The sequence below is a fragment of the Macaca thibetana genome, chromosome 7 (assembly GCF_024542745.1).
Source record: "Macaca thibetana thibetana isolate TM-01 chromosome 7, ASM2454274v1, whole genome shotgun sequence".
Lineage (NCBI taxonomy): Eukaryota > Metazoa > Chordata > Mammalia > Primates > Cercopithecidae > Macaca > Macaca thibetana.
In genome coordinates this window covers 123,353,624-123,371,403 of record NC_065584.1, presented here as the reverse complement: position 1 = coordinate 123,371,403, position 17,780 = coordinate 123,353,624, and the positions used below count along the sequence as shown (strand labels likewise).

Genomic DNA, 17,780 nt, shown 5'->3' with positions numbered 1-17,780 from the left:
ATTTGGACAACACACTTAATGTTTTAAGACTGTTAGCAAGCAACACCCATCCCTAGATTTCACAGTCTGAAAAATGCCAAATAAAGTATTGACCATTTGGACTATGCAGCTGACCTAGAATGGTTTTTCTTAAGTTCAGAGGAGGATGAGAAACCAGTTACCTAAATCCTGATCATAGGTAGCAGCCATGAGAGTTGCTACAGGAAAGATTCCCAAGGATTTAAGAAAATGATAATGATGCTATGAACTATTATTTTGGTAGCGCCCTGAAATTCATCTTTACTTCTCCTCAAGGGGTACCTTCCTATGCTAAGGCTTACATAAATAAAGCAACATTTAGCAGTGCATATACAATACACACCACCCTACTTTCTAATGTAAGACTTTACAGGCAGTTAATGGACTGAGACTTGATTTTATTTCTAGTAAGTATATGAGTATGAGTGAAAATCCTGACTCAGACTCCAAACTAAGCTGACCTATTCAGTTTTTGCTGCTTCTCCCCAACAATACAGCCAGATTCTAATTTAAGCAATAGTAAGCATGTTCTTATTAGGAGGAAAATGAAGAAAATCTTGCCAACAATTATCAGCAGTAATATCTAATTGAATTCGTATATGGATCCATTTTGTGATCCAACCAGAGGAGCTACAAGTTTGCCTACAAGGCAATGAAACATTTTAGTTATTCCTGGGAATACCAGGGTCTAGCCAGCTAAACCTGGTGAAAGCAAATCAGGCTTTTCGTTTGTGGTTGCCTACCATCAATTTTGATTCAGCCTTGCAAGGGTTAGTGTTATTTCTGAAGTTAAGTTGACCTTACTTACCTAAACCACAAAGTAAACAAAAGGATGTCTAATGAATACGTAGTCTTTCAGAAGGTTTTTCACTGAAGGCTACAGTTCTTCTCAATTTCTATTGATCATAATTTCTATACATTTATGGAATAGAGAAAGTCTGCAGCTCCTCTCTCGAGGTTATTCAAGGCAATTGATTCATATAGAAATACCCACCTTCTTTGCCATACGGCTAGCACTTCCTGAGACACTTTTAGTGGAAGAGATGGGAGCTTAGCCATTATTAGGATTGGAGACGCCACTGTTTTCTCTCTTGGTATGGCCCTTGTTCCAGGACCTTTTGTATCTGCAGGACAAACAGAAAGGCTCTGTGAACAGTAAGTGAAGCTGGAGCTACAAAAGCACAAAGCCCTTGGAGGGAGCCCCCGACGCCTCCCTCCATCTGCAGAAAAAGTTAAAAATGAGTCAATATGTGAAAAATTTGGAGGTGTTCTGAAGCTTTCTGAAGACATCAAAAGCCAAACATCATAAGAAAAGGAACAAGAAAAATAAAAACTGCCATTTGTACAGCCTTCCCAGGATCACCACTGATTCTATTTAACCTGAAAATATTTAGCTGGGTTAATGTTAGTCATAACATAAAAACCAGAGAGACATATTTTTAGCCAAAATAAATATAAAAGTAAAAGAGAAACTTTGAGGAAAGAAACCTTTGATAATGAATATTTTAGAATTACTGTATATCAAGTCATTTAACAATGCCTTTGCCTGGCAGTATGTCCAGGGGTCCCCTGGACTGTCAGATGTGAGTCTCATCTGAGTATACCTTGGTGTCTGCATCATAGCCTGAAGGCTTGGAGCAGGATACCTAATTTACCCAGAGCAATGGAAGTGCAATTATGTTTAAGAGTTATACAAGTGTTGAGACAGATCCACTTTTTGAAATTAAAAGATTTCCAAAGATTTTGGAAAGGCATTTTCAGGTGCTAGAACTTTCAAAAATAATAGCATCAGTTGAACTTTGGATAACTCTTTCAAAACTTCCTAAATTGTCCCGCTTTTCTCCCCATGCCAAATACTTTACAATTTAAATGTATATTAAAAGACTCTCTAAAAGAATTATATTCAATAATCTAGAGCTGCACAGCCCAATATGGTAGCCATTGGCCATGTGTGGCTGTTTAAATTTCACTTAATTAAAATTAAAGATGATGTTCCCCAATCATACCGGCCATATTTAAAGTGCTCTGTGACTGCATGTGGCTACTAGCTACCATATTGCATAGCACAGGTATAAAACATTTCCACACTGCAGAAAGTTTTTTGGACAGCACTGATCTTAACTTTTCTTAGTGTGTACTGCAGGTGAGTAGCTTTAGGCTCTTAAAGGAGAAATATACAGAGTTCTGAGTTAAGCATGTCTATTCTCTCATGTGTGTGTATGTGTGTTGGTGCCTTTATTATGCTTGTAAGAACAGTCAATCTTCAAGACGAAGCTCTGCGATATAAGGGATTCCCAAATCCGTTTAGATATCAAACTCTTCTTTGTGGAGTAACTTCCAAGACAGTGTTTCATGGAACAAACTATGGAAAATGTGTATCTGTGGAGTAAGCAGCTTGACATTATGAAGTATGCCTTATCCATGTGTCTCCCCTTCTGTGTCCAGAATAATCCTTCACACATAGTGGGTTGCACTGTTGGTTTAACTGAGGCAAGTGATATAGCCAAGTCAAAGACAAGTGGTAAACAGATATAGAGTGATAACCATTTAGTTTAGTTTTTGTACTCCTAACCCAGTTGCCTCTGTACTGCAGCTACCACATAGATAAAACCATCACTCTTTGACCGGGCATCATGGCTGACACCTGTAATCCCAACTGTATTACTTTGGGAGGCTGTAATCCCTTTGGGAGGCTGAGGCAGGTGGATCACTAGGTCAGAAGTTCGAGACCAGCCTGCCCAACATGGCAAAACCCTGTCTCTACTGAAAATACAAAAAATTAGCTGGGCATGGTGGCAGGCACCTGTAATCCCAGCTGCTCAGGAGGCTGAGGCAGGAGAATCACTTGAATCTGGGAGGAGGAGGTTGCAGTGAGCCGAGATCGTGCCATTGTACTCCAGCCTGGGTGACAAGAGTGAAACTCCATCTCAAAAATAAACAAAAATAAAAATAAAACTGCCACTCTTCTATACCCAAGTACAAATAAGCTTTTAATTTCTACATTTAGATTCACTTCTCTGATGTACACCTTTCCATTTTTTTGAGAAAGCAAAACACATCCTAACAGATATACTGTTCTGAATTATTATTTAGTTTGCTAAATTAGGTTTCATTTGAATTTGTTTAAAACTCCAGTTTCTCTCAATGCACTGGAAAGAAAAATCTACAGGCTACAAAAGCCCTCTATCTTCCTAGTATTGCAGTTTGGACATGTTCTAATTGGAATTTGATGCTTTAGAAAACAACTTAAATTTTATTTTCGGTGATCTATCTTACCAGAAGCTGGCTGGAACTTGTGGGAGGCAAAAGAATATTCCAGGGGAGCCACAGATCCTTCTTTTGAAAATCTCTTCAATATATGATAGCTTAATTTACTTTTATCTGAACCCTCCTTTAAAAATCTCAGCACCTTGATTGTCCTCTCTCTGAAACAAGATATCTTTAATCAGGATAAATGCTCCAAGACCCTAGCAGACTGCAGAAGAATGAAGATGGGAGGAAACTGCTTTGACCTCCACAGAGGCCAGGTGCTAAGCAAACTCCCCATGGCTTTCCAGCTCCTAAGTCTTTCTCTTCTCTTTTTCTCAGATATCTCCCTCTTCTACATCCAAAGACCCATCTTCTCCAGGAGACTTTATTTCCCTTCTTCTGAATGCTTATAATGGTCACTATTGAACCTCCTGCTTGGCTTGGCCCTGGGTTTTCCTTCTCTCAATTGGCTACTGAGAGAAGGAAACATGTCATGTTTTGTCTCACAGATGAGCTGGCTGGCTCTTTACAACAGAGATCACAATTTATGTTTCTTGAGCACTTAGGACAGGTTGTGCAAGCACCAGGTATTCAGTAAATAACAGTAAAAATATGATATTGCAAATACATATTTTTAGGTGCATGCCAGGTAGTGAAAATACTACTACACACATGTTAGCATATGCATGGATACACGCACCCTCACCCACTGCTTAAAGTATATTAGTTACTCATAACAGTAAAATCTCCTTTACATGAAGTTGTCTAACTTTAAATTTCTTATAAGACATGTAACAGGGAAGAGCTTGGCAAATTACAGAATAGCAAATATATATATATATAATATATACATACACACACACATATTTATAAATTTAATCTACATAAATAACAAATCATTTTAAGTCCTTTAGAAATATCTAGTCACATAACAGCTATTGTGATAAGGCAGAAGTTAGATAAACTGGAATTTATTTACCTTTTTTGATTGATAGTATTTTTATTGAGATACACTAAATTTATTAAAGTTTGAATAAACTCAAAAATCACCATTTTAAAGTATACATTCAGTAGTCTTTAGCATATTTTCCATGTTGTGCAACCACTACCACTATCTATTTCCAGAAATGTTCTGTCCTCCTCCACAAGAAATTCCATACCTGTTAAAATTAGCTTCAATATGCCCCCTTCTAGCATGCCCTGGATTAGCAGCCTTAGCCACTTCACCCATCTTATGTGTAGACTGTGGGGCACTAGGGTCCTCCCCACTCCACTCCCAGGCACTACTCCAGGCATTCGGTGCACTTGCTTGCCTGAATTAGCTGCCTGAGCTGCCCCACCCTTCCTGTGCATAGATTGTGGTGCAGAAGTGCCCTCTCCACTCCCTGTCCAGGCAGATCTCCAGGCACTTGTAGCACTTGGTTAGGAGTTTAGGCCTCCCTTCCTCCCCATGCAGAGAACTTGGGGTTGAGGAGGTTTCCCAGGTCCATACCTAGGCAAACCTCTAGGCACTTGGTGGCCACCCACTGGATTCTCCCTCAGCACTGGCACTTGTGCCTACCATTGGGAGGATTCCTAGGAGGGCTGGCTCATCTTGGTTCCCTGCCCCCTGCCACCTTCCAGCGATGAACAGGGAGCTCAGACCACTGCACTTCACAGATCAGCCCATTGCCTGAGCCAACAGAGAGCTTCTCCTATTAAACAAGGATCAAGTATATGCCCTTCCACATTGGCAGTAGCCGGCTCTCACCCATAAGAGCCACCTACTGGTCTGGAGGTTGAACAACAAAACATAATAGGAAATCTGTCACAAGCACACAGCACTAGGGAACAAGATACATCTCCTGTGACCACTCACCCAACCCCACGAGAGGTAGTGAGCCTGCTCACATGCCTAGTACATCACTACTGAAACCAGCACTTGGATAAGCCATCCTACAAAGGCTATAACCAGGGAACTTTTACCACTAAAAACACCCAGCACTGGAGATCTAACCCTCAGCATAGTCTGCCCCTAAGGGAGAGGGGAGTGAAGGCTGCCAAAGCCCCCACTGTGTCCAAAGAAGTGCAAGTACAGCACCAGCTGCTGAAGGCGGCACCACCATAACCCAGGAACAGATGTGAAGAGGCAGTCATCTCACCCCCTGGCCTTCTCCTCTGTGTACTGTTGCAGGCTCAACAGTGGCTCTTACAAGGGCACAGGGAGTGTGGGGTGAAAGAAACTGCTTCTTAGGCTTATACAGTGGCTCCAACCCCATTGAAGGTGAATGTACACCGGGGGAGGGTTCTTTTCATGCTTCTCCATTCCCTTCGCCCTGCCCTTATTGGCTGGCTCTTACTCTTAACTGCCACCTAATGGACTGCAGCCTGAACTCCATTGCTAAAGAAAATTATATCACTGCCATAAGTAAACACGGAGAAAGCCACTATATGAACTTGTTTGCAACCAAGGAACCCATACATACAGAGTCTTGGCACCCTGAAAGCATCCAGAAACAAACCCAGTAGGCCGTACACAAGATATACCACAGTCATATCCCCAAGGGAAGAAAGAATTAAAAAATCAAAAAGCCCCATACAAACATTAGCATTTTTTTAAGGAAGAATCAGCTCTCTCAAATGAGAAGAAATCAGCACAAGAACTCTGGCAATACAAAAAGCTAGAGTGTTTTGCCACCTCCAAAGGATCTCACTAGCTCCCAAACAATAATGGATTCTAACCAGAAAGTAATGTCTGAAATGACATATATAGAATTCATAATATTGATGGAAAAGAAACTCAGTGAGATCCAAGCAAAAGTTGAAATCTAACACAAAACAAAATGATTCAAGATTTGAAAGACAACATAGATATGTTAAAAATAAGATAAAAGGCCTAACAAAGCTTCTGGAATTGAAATGTTCACTACAGGAGTTTCAAAATACAACTGTAGCCTTAACAACAGACTAGACCAAGCAGAATAAAGAATTTCAGAGCTTGAAGACTGATTCTTCAAACCCACGCAGTCAGGCAAAAAATAAGAAAAAAAGAATTACAACAAAATCAATAAAGCTTTTGAGAAATATCAAGTTATGTAAAGTCACCAAATATATGATGTATTGGCATTCCTGAGAGAGAAGAACAGAAAGTAAGCAACTTGGAAAACATATTTGAGAAAATAATTCAGGGAAATTTCCTCAATCTTGCTAGAAAGTTTAGCATGTAGATACGAGAACTCCTGTGAGATACTATACAAGATGACAATCTTCAAGGTACATGGTCATCAGACTATTCAAAGTCAACACAAAACAAAAAATTGTAAAGGCAGCTAGACAAAAGGGTCATATTACCTAAAAAGAAACCCATCAGACTAACAGTGGACTTTTCAGCAGAAATCTTATGAACCAGAAGACATTGAAGGCTTATTTTTAGAATTCTTAAAGAAAAGAAATGCCATTCAAGAATTTCATATCCTTCCAAAGTAAGCTTCATAAAGTTCCAGATAAGCAATCAGCAAGGGTATTTGTCACCACCAGACCAGCCCCACAAGAGATGCTTAAGTGAGTTCTAAACATGGAAATGAAAGAATAATTGCTACCACAAAAGCACACACCTACAGACTCTATAGAGCAACTACAAAACCAAGACTACAAAGCAACCAGTTAACACTATGACAGGGATAAAACCTCACGTGTCAAAATTAACATTGAATGTAAACAGCCTAAATGCCCGTTAAAAGACATAGAGTGATAAATTGGATTAAAAAAAGACAAAGCCCAGACTTCTGCTATCTGCAGGAGACCCATCTCACATGAAAAAAACACCCATAAGGTCAAAAAAAAGCAAGGAGGAGAAAGATCCATCAAGCAAATGGAAAACCAAAAGAGCGGGATTCACTATTCTTGTATCAGATAAAATAGACTTTAAACCAACAACAGTAAAAAAGGACAGAGAAGGACATTACATAGTGATAAAAGTTTCAATTCAACAAAAAGACTTAACTATTTTAAATAAATATGCATCCAACATTGGAACATCCAGATTTATTAAAAAATTACTTCTAAACTTAAGACTCTGGTAGCCACACAATAATAATGGGAGACATCCAGACAACACTGACAGCATCAAACACATCATCAAGACAGAAAACTAACAAACTCTGGACTTTAATACTTGACCAATAGAAGCTAATAGACATCTACAGAATACTATGTTCAAAAACCAGAATATACATTCTTCTTATCTGCACATGCAACATACTCAAACATTGACCACATCCTTGACCATACAGCAAGTCTGAATAAAGTCAAACAAATCAAAATTACACCAAGCATCTCCTCAGACCATACTGGAATAAAAATAGAAATCAATACCAAGAGGAACTCAAAATGACATATTTATATGAAAATTAAACAACTTACTTCTGAATAACTTTTGAGTAAACAATAAAATTAAGGCAGAAATAAAAAAGTTCTTTGAAACAAATGAAAATATAGACATGGCCGGGCACGGTGGTTCACGCCTGTAATCCCAGCACTTTGGGAGGCCGAAGTGGGCGGATCATGAGGTCAGGAGATCAAGAACATCCTGGGCTAACAGGGTGAAACCCCATCTCTACTAAAAGTGCAAAAAATTAGCTGCACATGGTGGTGGGCACCTGTAGTCCCAGCTACTTGGGAGGCTGAGGCAGGAGAATGGCATGAACCCAGCGGGTGGAGCTTGCAGTGAGCCGATATTGCGCCACTGCACTCCAGCCTGGGAGACAGAGCAAGACTCCGTCTCAGAAAAAAAAAGGAAAACAAAATACAGACACAACATACCAAAACCTCTGGGATATGGGAAAAGCAGTATTAAGAGGAAAGTTTATAGCACTAAACACCTACATCAATAAAATAGAAAGATCTTAAATTAACAATTTAATTTCACACCTAAAGCATCTAGACCTAAAAGAAAAATCTAAACCCAAAGCTAGCAGAAGAAAAGACATAACTAAAATCAGAGCAGAACTTTATGAAATTGAGACCCCAAAAACAAAAAGAATCAATAAAATGAAAAGTTTGTTCTTTGAAAGGACAAGATTTATAGACCACTAGCTTGATTAACAAAAAAGAAAAAAAAAAGAAAAGAGAGAAAAGATCCAAATAAGCACAAAGGTAAAAACGGTGGCATCCAACCAATCTCATAAATGTAGAAAAGATGCTCAGAGACTGCTATGAGCATTTCTATGCATACAAAATAGGAAATCTAGAGAAAATGAATAAATTCCTGCAAACACACCAACTCCCAAGATTGAACCAGGAAGGAAGAGAAATCCTGAACAGACCAATAAGGAGTAAAATAAAATTGAAACAGTAATTAAAAAAAACAAACAAACTACTAATCAAAGCCCAGGAAGAGATGGGTCAATTTCTACAAAAAGAGCTGGTACCAATCCTACTGGAACTATTCCAAAAAATCTAGGGGGAGAGACTTTTCCCCTACTCATTCTATGAAACCAGTGTCATCTTGATACCAAAATTCTGGCAAAGACACAACCGAAAATGAAAACTACAGGCCAATATCCCTGATAAACAAAGATGTAAAAATCCCCAACAAAATACTAGCAGACAGAATCTAGCAGCACATCAAAAAGATAATTCACTATGATCAAGTAGGCTTTATTCCTGAGATACAAGGATGGTTAAACATATGCCAATCAATTAATGTGATACACCACATAAACAGAACTTAAAAAGCAAAAATTATGTGATCATCTCAATAGATACAGAAAAAGCATTCAGTAAAATACAACATCCCTTCATGATTAAAAATCCTTGACAAACTAGGCATTCAAGGAATATCTCTCAAAATAATAAGAGCCATCTACATCAACCCTACAGCTAATATCATACAGAATGGGCACAAGCTGGAAGTATTTCCCCTATGAAACTGGAACAAGATAAAGATGTCCACTCTCCCCACTCCTATTCACTATAGTACTAGAAATCCTAGCCAGAGCAATTAGGCAAGAGAAATAAAAGGCATCCAAATAAAAAAATAAGTCAGATTATCTCTCTTCACTGATAATATGATCCTATACCTGGAAAACCCTAAAGATTCCTCCAAAAGACTGCTAGAACTAGTTAATGACTTCAGCAAAGTCTCAGGATACAAAAGAAATGTATAAAAATCAGTAGCATTTCTATACATCAAAAACATTCAAGCTGACAGCCAAATTGAGAATGCAATCCCATTCACAATGTCCACAAAAATAAAATACCTAGTAATACATCTAATAAAGAAGATGAAGGATCTCTACAAGGAGAACTACTACAAAAGAATACTTAAAGAATGTATAGATGACACAAATAAATGGAAAATCATTCCATGCTCATGGCTTAATAGAATCCATATTGTTAAAATGGCCATATTGCCCAAAGTGATCTATAGTTTCAACACACTTTCTATCAAATTGTGACATCACTTTTTCACAGAATTAGAAAAACCTATTCTAAAATTCATATGGAGGCCAAAAAGAGCACAGATGGCCAAGGCCAATCCTAGACAAAAAGAACAAAGCTTCAGACCTCACATTACATGCCTTCAAACTATACTATGAGGCTACAGTGACCAAAGCAACATGGTACTGGTTCAAAAATAGACACATAGACCAATGAAACAGAATAGAAACCCTGAAATAAAGCTGCATACCTACAAACAACTCACCGTCAACAAAGTTGACAAAAATAAACAATGGGGAAGGACACCCTATTTAAAAAATGGTCCTGGGAAAGCTGGCTAACCATATGCAGAAGAATAAAAATAGCTCCTATTTCTCATCATATACACAAATTAATTCAATATGGATTAAAAACTTAAACGTATGGTGTCAAACTATAAAAATTATAGAAGAAAGTCTAGGGAATACTCTTCTAGACATTGTCTTAGGCAAAGAATGTATGATGAAGATCCCAAAAGCAAATGCAACAAATCAAAAATAGACATATGAGATTTAATTAAACTAAAGAGCTCCCACAAAGCAAAAGAAACTCTCAACGAGTAAACAGACATCCTACAGAATGGGAGAAAGTACCTGCAAACTCTGCATCCAACAAATACCCAAAATCTATAAGGAACTTAAATGAGTCAACAAGAAAAACAAACAATCCCATTAAAAAGTAGGCAAAGGACATGAACAGAGACTTCCCAAAAGAAGCCATACAAGCCGCTAACAAATACATGAAAAATGCTCAACATCACTAATCATCAGAGAAACGCAAATTAAAACTCAACTGAGGTACTGTCTCAAGCCACTCAGAATGGCTATTAGTGAAAAGTTAAAAATAATAGACATTGGCAAGGTTGTAGAGAAAAGGGAACGCTTATGTACTGTTTATAGGAATGTAAATAAGTTCAGCCACTGTGGAAAGCAGTGTGGAGAGCTCTTAAAGAACTAAAAATAGAACTACCATTCGACCCAGCAATCCCATTACTGAGTATATACCCAAAGGAAAATCAATCATTCTTCCAAAAAGATACGTGCACTCCTATGTTCATTGCAGCACTATCTACAATAGCAAAGATGTGAAATCAACCTAGGTGCCCATCAATGATGGATTGGATAAAGAAAATATGGTATACATAAACACCATGGAATACTACACGGCCACAAAAAGAACAAAACCATGTCCTTTACAGCAACATGGGTATGGCTGGAGGCAGTTATGCTATGTGAACTAATGCAGACACAGAAAAGCAAATATTACATGCTGTCACTTAAAAGTGGAAGCTAAATCTTGGATTCACACAGACGTAAAGATGGCAACAATAGACAACGAGGACTTTGAAAGAAGGGAGAGAGGAAGGCAAAGGCTGAAAAAGTTTCTATTGGGCACTATGTTCCCTACCTGGATGATGAGGTTAACAGAAGCCTAAACCTTAGCACCACACAATATATCCTATAACAAATCTATACATGTTCTCCCGAATCTAAAATATAAATGGAAATTTTTAAAAGACAGTGTGAAGATGCTGCTAGTTTTGAAGTAAATATTAAATAAATGAGCTTGATCTTAGTAAATCCCATCTAGTTCATGAGCAAGGTGGCTAGGCTTCTTGGTAATAAAATTGAGCCATGGTTTGGCTCAAATAGGTTTTATGCATGTCATTAAGAGTTTCATGTTAGAACCTCAAGTCCTATTCACATCTGATTTTCACCACAAGATATAAGTGAGAATTAAATCCACAAAGTTTATTCCTAATCCAGCAACAAAATGTTATTTTAAAATCTGAGAGAAATGCTTAGTTCTATAGAAAATCATTTTTCTTCCCTGCAGAAAACTTAAACAAAAGCAAGATTGCCTCTAGGTTTTATTTTGCTGCTGCTTCATTAGAAGCTGTGAGAAGCTGTCTCCCAAGAAACAGACCTGCTGTATAATAACCTATGAATACACAGATTTTAATATAAAAATGAAATGATCTACAATTGAGTTAAAACCACCAAGTTTTAAAACACAGGCCTAATCATAATTGTGATACAAAATAACTGGTCAAGCTTTGAAAATTATATTCAAAAATAAAAGCAGTCATTACTATTTAAAAAGATATATAAATAATGCTTAACTTATATAGAAGTGAAAGTTCAAGAAGTTTATACCAAATAATGATTGCAACAAAGTTCACCTGAATTATAAGAGACAGTTCTGAAAAATTATGAAACAGTTTGAAGTTACTACTTGAAATCACTACTTTAGAATTTAAGAAACTTATAGGTTCATTTTTATTTTATTTTGATTTTTATTGGATGACTGTATTTTAAGGTTATGTCAGTGATAGCTTAAAACCAGATTTTAATTAGGTGTCTTTTTGTGTTTTACTATTCCAGTTATTGCTTAAGAATTCTGGTTGCCTGGGTCAACTGCCATGTCTTTAAATTATGATTTTTAAATGTTTTATTTAGTTTACTTTTTAGAAACACATGAATTCAGTAATCTATTTAGGACTTAAATTAACAAAAGGATCAGAAGCACTTACATACAGTAAACTTCCTCACTTTAAATTATTTTAACAGGTTGGGCACGGTGGCTCACACCTGTAATCCCAGCACTTTGGGAGGCTGAGGCAGGTGGATCACCTAAGGACAGGAGTTCAAGACCAGCCTGGCCAACATGACAAAACCCTGTCTCTACTAAAAATACAAAAAGAATTAGCCAGGCGTGGTGGCAGGCACCTGTAATTCCAGCTACTTGGGAGGCTGAGGCATGAGAATCGTTTGAACTTGGGAGGCAGAGGTTGCAGTGAGCTGAGACTGTGCCACTGCACTCCAGCCTGGGGGATGGAGTGAGACTCTGTCTCAAAAAAATAATTATTTTAACAATCCAACAATTTCATTCTTCAATATATATACCCCCCAAAAATGTATACATGTGCATTAAAAAATTGTGTTAAGAAAGAATGAGCATGACATCCTTCTTAATATTAACTCTAAACTGAAATGACCCAAATGTCCCTCAAAAATAAAATTGACCAATAAATTGTGGCATATTAATATGATGAAATACTCCACTCAATGAACATGTAAAAGCCAAAGTAACAAGCACAAACACGGATGAATCTTATATATGCTTTTGAGCAAAAACCTGGTAACATAATACATGTTGCATACTTCCATTTATATTAAGTTCCAATTCCAGTAAGCATTAGAACTCACCATAGATCTGTTTAGCGGGTAGGAAATGGGTAATGATTGAGAAGAGACACAGAGTGGGATCCTCAGCAGGAGGGATTCTTTCATGATCTGGGTGGCCATTACATAGATTTATTCACTTCGCATTAATTACTGAATGATTTGGACAGTTTTCTGCATGCATATTGTGCTTTAATTAAACAGTTTTTAAAATTAGAAAAACTAAAATTAGATTCCTCTGCCTCTTGAGTCACTAGAGCTATTTGACTAAGAGGTGGGCAAATGGGCAAAATAAATACCAGTCCATCATTTGGCACAGAATCTTTGGGGGAACATAGTTCCATGATGTGTAATAAGGTTTGTGTGGGATAGGTGAGTAGAGTTGCTCCTTAATTTACCGTGGCAGAGAGAGGGAATCAAGGACAGAGAAGTGGTGGGTGCTATAAGGGACCTGGAAGAAAGAGTCCCTCCTTGAAGGTGGGCATGGCAATAAAACTGCCTATAGCCAAGTGCCTATTTGCCCAGTAAGTAAGGCTAATGGTCAATTTGGGATGAGGAGATAAAAATGATCTATAAAGTGCCCCAAGATGAAAACATATGGCCTATTTCCAAGCTTAAAAAAAATATATTTGTTCTTATAGGCCTATATAAATGATTTAGCAATGTTTTTCAGCCTACAGGTATAAAATCATTTTGATAATCACAATCAGCATCATTTTTATCAGATAGAGTGGGATAATACAGAATAGCGCATTCCCAAGTAGCAAGGATAAGTACTGTTTTGTCAAAGTGTCTTGTGTGTGTGTCTGTGTGTACATGTGTGTGACACATGAACGTGTGCACAGAGACACAGAGTTGGACAATACTATAAAATGCATGTCTTACTCGGGTTACTCTCAGAAATGTTTGAAAGTCACGCCTCTGTGGAAATCTTCAGTTATTTTTTTCTTGTTTTCTGTTAGCCATGGGCATTTGCAAACGTTTCTGAAAATTATCCTGGCTTACGTGTAAATACCCTATTTGTTTCTAAAGCAGAGGCTAATTTCCATTTAAATCATTCTCTTGTAGCCAAAAGTTGTATAAGAGGCATTGTGGTATCTTTTATGTGAAAGGCCAGATGCAGTGTGCTATGACATGTTGGAAAGAAAGATTTCTAAAATAGATAAATGTTCTTTGAAAGAAAACTTTACTATCAATCTTTTCTACCCCCAGGAACATTTCAAATGGGCTTAAAACATTGTTTTGGAGGTGTGACTAATGAAGCCAAGGACATTAGCAAACATCATGAGAGCAGGTATGACCCAAAACATTCCAATGGTTTTTTCTAGAAAACTCCAATCTGCCCTTTTCATTCATACATTTCCAGACAAAATAAGTGGCCTCCCAGCAGAAGTTTTAACATACATGTCTCTGAACAAAGGAAAAATGTATAGGTCTCTTTTTGGTGGCATGAAAAGGTCAGTAAAACCCATGAAACATACAAGAGCTTTGCCACTAAGTTTTCTGTTGTAATAAGTGTCCATTTTCTGGAAACTCAATGAAGGAGAACCTAGTTGACCTCTGATAACACAAGTCCTCTCCAGTCTTAGTTATCACACCAATTCCTGTTGGACACAAATCTATATCAGCCATTAAGTCTTCACAATGGCTGCATAATCACATAAATGAACATTTCTCCAATGAGGACTCCAGTTGCATTTGCTCTGTGGCCAGTATCTCCAGGCTTTGATTCTTATCTCAAGCACTTCAGTCAAGGCATTATTTTCCTCAAAGCCCCATGTTACTTCTTTTTTTTTTTTTTTTTTCTCCCATCCTCACTCATAGAAATAGAAATGATCTTCAGTCTTGACTTCTCACATATATTCCAAACTTCCAAATGCTAAACTTCTAAATAAGAGACTTTAAATTTGACATCTGCTTGTCTCACCAATTTCAGCATTTCCATCACCCAAACTCTCATGTCTCTCAAGCTTTCAGTCAAGATCCTTCACAAGTAACCCCATTTTATATAGAGCTACCATTATTTCTTCAGGCAATACATCCAGACATCACTTTGGAACTCTTCACTCACAATTTCCAACCTGGCAAGAGGATTTGTTATTTCTTTCCTTGAAATGTCCTTGAGATTTGCCCTTTTTATCTATTTATACTGAAACCACCATATTCATGGTTGTCATCAGCTTATGCCTGGATTACTGCTATAGCCTTCTTATTCCTGTTTTAGCTGATAAGGAAATTATTTAGCAGGAGGATAACTTAAAACTTGATTAAGAATGTGCTATGTGTCAGACACTATGCTAGTCACAGAATATACACCACAAATTAAATAAGACCCAACACCTGACATCAAGTTGCTCAAAATCTCTTGGCTGCTACTGCTAAACTTATACCAGGCATTCTTAAACATTACTGTCATCATGTCACTTTCCTCTTTCAGAACTTGGAATGCTTCACATACTTGCTTCGTTAAGTACAAATGCTTTTGTCTGATTTTTGTAGTTTTTCCCTGCATCTGTCCTACCTTGTTCGCCTTTATTCCCTCACATGGCTCATTTTATTCATCAAGCATAAAATACTGCTTGTCACTACATGTTCCATACAGTTCCTTTCCTTGACTCCTGATCACTCTTCCTGGAGGCCTTCCTTTCTCCTTCTCCCACACAAACCTTATCTATCCTTCAGGGCCCATTTGCCAGCTTCTCTTTTCCATAAAGACTTCTGAAATTTTTGCAAACCAATTCTTCCCTTCTCAATGCCTATTGCTAGAGATAATTCTACCTTAGAATTGAGGGACAATTCTATAGTTAGGGGACAGTTCTATCTTAGAGCACTGAGTGTGCTATTGATTTTACCATGTGTTTAAGGATGTTCCTATACATAGAACATAAACTTTTTGATCTTCTCTGAAATACTGGATGTTGGCCCCATACCACCTAGCACTGTGCCAAATCAATAGAGGATTTGGTCTTCATGAGGCACATTCTTCTATCTCACCATTCTGTTATGTCTCTTTATTCATCAAGTGTTTGGTGACTGACCATCTGTGTCTGGCCTAGGGTTAGACATTTGGGGTTAAACATATTGTATTAGTCTGCTCTCATGCTGCTGTGAAGAAATACCCAAGATTGGATAATTTATAAAGGAAAGAGGTTTAATAGACTCACAGTTCTGCATGGCTGGGGAGGCCTCAGGAAACTTACAATAATGGCAGAAGAGGAAGCAAACATGTCTGATATGATTTGGCTCTGTAGCCACCCAAATCTCATCTTGAACAGTATTTTCATAATCCCCATGGGAGGGACCTGGTCGGAGGTAATTGAATCATGAGGGCAGGTTTTTCCCGTCCTGTTCTTGTGAAAGTGAATAAGTGTCACAAAATCTGATGGTTTTATAAAGGGCAGTTTGGTTCCCTTGCACATGCTCTTTTGCTTCCCACCATGTAAGACATGCCTTTGCTACTCCTTCCTTTTCTACCATGATTGTAAGGCCTCCCCAGCTATGTGGAAATGTGATTCCATTACATCTCCTTTTCTTTATAAATTACCCAGTCTCGGGTGTGTCTTTATCAGTAGTGTGAGAACAGATTAATACAACATCCTTCTTCACAAGGCAGCAGGAGAGAGAATGAGTGCCCAGCAAAGGGGGAAGCCCCTTATAAAACCATCAGATCTCATGAGAGCTCATACACTATCACAGGAACAGCATGAGGGTAACAACTCCCATCATTTAATTACCTCCCACCTGGTCCCTCCCAGGACACATGGGGATTATGAAAACTACAATTCAAGATGAGATTTGGGTGGGGACACAACCAAGCCATATCACATATGCAATCAAATAAATATTGATATCAGAAATAAATAGGTAGTACAGCAGAAGCCCAGGGTAGGAGAGCCTAAGCCTGTCTCCAAGAGTAAAGGGGATCCTCCTAAAAGGGATGTTCTTTCCTGCCTGGCATAGCTTTCCTTTCTAGTTTAGCAATTTCTCTCAATCCCTAAGGCTTAGTTCAAAGTTTACCCCTTCTCTGTAGTTAACAACAACAAAAAAAATGGTGATCTTAAAATTATACATAAAGAAGTAAAAGAAAGACCCAGAAAAGTGTGATGACTTGCCCAAATGATGTATGCATTTTATTCATGTTCTCCATGAGTATTTTTCTTTTTGATATTTGTTTGCAGTAATTATGCTTATAAATTACTTTTTTTAGATTTTGTGGTAACTAAAGGGCAATGTTGATGCCAGGTGTGTTAGAGTTATTTGCAGAAATTATTTGGATTCTGTGACCCTCCATGTCTATTTCTATTTCTGTACTTAATTTCTCGAAGGCTCTGAATGGACATAAAAGAGTCTATATAGGATGCTAGAACAAGCCCCAAACTGTAAGGCTAATCTAGTGAGTATGTTTTGAAAAGGTCTCAATTTCCTTCCCTAGATCACAGGGAAGAAGTGTTTGATCTAACCCACTCTCATTTCCAACCAGTTGTGAAAACATGCCTCTCAAGATTTTAGACTGCTGGAACAGAGAGGAGTAAATAATCAGGGGAAAGTGGTTAAATATAGAGCAGGGTTTAGATGTATAAAACCTCAGCAAGCTGGTCTGACATCTCCTCCATGGAACTCCAACTAGAGCTACTCTTGTCAGTAATGGACATCTCTTAACTTTGATTAACCATTTTAGTGCCAGAGCTCTTTATTTTTTCAATATTTCTAATAATGTAACTGTACTATCTTGCCATTTTTTAAAGCATAAAAATTTACTATGTCCATTCAAAGTAATTCAGTAATTTTTTACTAATTCCTATGCCTCAGACATTGCAAAATGTCACTGAGGAAAAAGGACTCAGCATAAAATATCAGCTTATAAAATCA

At 37.8% G+C, this 17,780-nt stretch overlaps 1 long non-coding RNA gene across 1 annotated transcript in view; it reads left to right on the top strand.

Moving 5' to 3' along the window:
• Positions 1 to 17,780, top strand: part of LOC126957927 (uncharacterized) — a 118,420-nt gene that overhangs the window by 52,162 nt on the left and 48,478 nt on the right. Inside the window, exon 3 of the long non-coding RNA XR_007727018.1 lies at positions 14,124 to 14,205. This is a non-coding gene — a long non-coding RNA (uncharacterized LOC126957927). The remainder of the gene's footprint in view (positions 1 to 14,123; positions 14,206 to 17,780) is intronic.